This window comes from Camellia sinensis, chromosome 8, assembly GCF_055761805.1.
Source record: "Camellia sinensis isolate YWXY chromosome 8, ASM5576180v1, whole genome shotgun sequence".
Lineage (NCBI taxonomy): Eukaryota > Viridiplantae > Streptophyta > Magnoliopsida > Ericales > Theaceae > Camellia > Camellia sinensis.
In genome coordinates, this window is record NC_138968.1 from 147,592,980 (window position 1) to 147,595,255 (window position 2,276).

At 30.3% G+C, this 2,276-nt stretch overlaps 2 non-coding genes across 2 annotated transcripts; both read right to left on the reverse strand.

The window, feature by feature from the left end:
* Positions 1-700: 700 nt before the first annotated feature.
* Positions 701-783, reverse strand: LOC114306135 (small nucleolar RNA Z159/U59). The gene has a single exon (XR_003644569.2). It is a non-coding gene; the product is annotated as a small nucleolar RNA Z159/U59 (small nucleolar RNA).
* Positions 784-1,498: 715 nt separating this feature from the next.
* On the reverse strand, positions 1,499-1,585 carry LOC114306134 (small nucleolar RNA Z159/U59). Its single transcript, XR_003644568.2, has one exon. It is a non-coding gene; the product is annotated as a small nucleolar RNA Z159/U59 (small nucleolar RNA).
* Between the last annotated feature and the right edge of the window lie 691 nt (positions 1,586-2,276).

Below are 2,276 nucleotides of genomic sequence, written 5' to 3' on the forward strand. Positions count from 1 at the left end.
AATTATCAATTTTAATCACTGCTATGGGTATAGTGCAATTAGATTGAAAAAAGGTAACATGTCACAATCCAGATTTCAATCTGGGATGCAATAATTCGAAGGGAAAACACTTTAAATTGGAGAAACTCTCACCTTGTTGATAATAGCCTCAACAAGTTCATCAGTTAGCTTCACGTCAGATTCCATCATAATTGCAATCACCATTTGCTTCACCTGAAAGCACTTGCTGTTTTACTCGTAATTCATGAATGAAATTTAAGGAATGTGCACAGTTTAGTATGATAAAAAAAAGGTCACAGACCATGAAATTTCACCAAATGAAACTGCAAAAAGAAAAGGGCATCCTTAAACAAGCTGTAGAAATAAAAAGGTCTAAGGAAGGCCAGCTTTCAACTAGTTTTTTTTTATATCACTTCTCTTTTCTTTCTGTCTCTCAATGAATACATACATACACAGTTGCCAGAAGAACCAGCAAGTATGAGCTTAAGAAGTATCAGACATAAACATGCAAGTCTATCCTATCCAATTTCCCGAAATCATATGAAAACATATTGATAAACTCTCAATAAAACCATCAAGATTTAATGAGGAATTTTTTTAATTTCTAAACTTTACTATAGTTATTAGCAAACAAGCAAAGGGTTAGTTCAAAAATTTTAAAACAATCAAAATGATGGATGCATTAAAAGATCTTTCTCAAGCCTCTTCAGTTCAGGTTTCCATAAATTTTCAGCATGGAATTTCTCAGCAGAACGAAAGTTTCTTTTCATCATCATCAGCGGCACAAGCAATTAACTAAAAGACCAAAAAGCATTATAAAAAAATTAAATAATAATAATAATAAAAACAGTCATTCAATTAGATTCTCAACATTAAACAAAAATTGTCAACTAAAACTAAAAAAACCAATGAAAATCCATCAACAACTTCAACAAGTCTTATTGCTAAAAATTTGTAAGGAATTAAACCAAAATCAAGCTTTGAAGTAGTGTTTGGTTCATTAGAAGTGAAATAAAATGATCATTCCACCAAAATATCAATTATCACATTTGGTTCGCTAAAATATCATGAAAAATACATTATAAATGAAATTATCATTGATCATTTCACAGGATACTAAGAAATGAGCATTTCACTTTCATTCCAATAAACCAAACATTGTATCAATGTCAAAAAGAGAATTTCCAAATAAAATGAAAAAAGAATAAACTAATTACAAATTCATGACCAATTGTGCCCAGGACACAGTTCTTAATGCACTAGCAAGTAATCATTTTGCAAGCTGTTTATTTTATAACAACCCCAAGGATGAGATCCAAATTTCAAATTTCTGTTATCAAATTAAAACTTAAAAGCATACAATACATATCCACATAAATAAAATCAAATCATGACTTGTTATATGTTTGAATATGCGATGGTAACATTAATAATAACCTTACCATAGCAAATAAATAAATAAATATAAAATATAGTTAGCATTTATATATAGAAAATTGTCTCTTCAGTTCAGGTCTCCATAATATTTCCGCATGGAATTTTTCTCGGAAGAACGAAAGTTTTTCAATTGATCGTCATAAGAGACAAAGATTGACCAAACATATATTCAATAAAACCGATTCAGTCGAAATAACAAAGTTGAAAAACCAAAAATCCCAAAACTAGTTGAAGACAGAACAAACAACAACAAAATTAAAGAAGAAAAAGATAATTCAAACCTTGTGCAGGAGACGAATGAATTGAAGATTGCTAGCAATTTATAGAGCCTTATTCATTTTCTTTTGAAGCTTGTTGCCCACTAGATGCATCTGACACCTACAATATGTTAGTATAATGTGTTAATAATTTCCATATGTATATATACAAATTGATAAAACGTAAAATTCGTCAATTTGTAAGTACAACTTTATAGGTGTCAAAATAAACAAACAGTGCATAGGACTTAAAATTTTTTTTTCCTCCCCACCAAACAGTACATAGGAGAGATTACAATTCTTGTCTGCCACCAAATGAACACTAGATTCCCATTTCAAATAAACAAACAATGCTTTCATCAATGAAGTCTGTTATGGAAATCATTTTCATTTCCACATCCTTGGAATTGAAAATCCCACCCCATCCATTCAAAAGCATCCTCTTTTGGGTCATATGATGATTGAACCTCAGAACATTTTAACATGCTTCTCTGAGTCTGTCCCTTGGGTTGTGTTTTTTGTTACTTTTTTTTACTAATAAAGCTTTCTATCCAAAAGAGAATTCAATAATTCTCGCTCAGA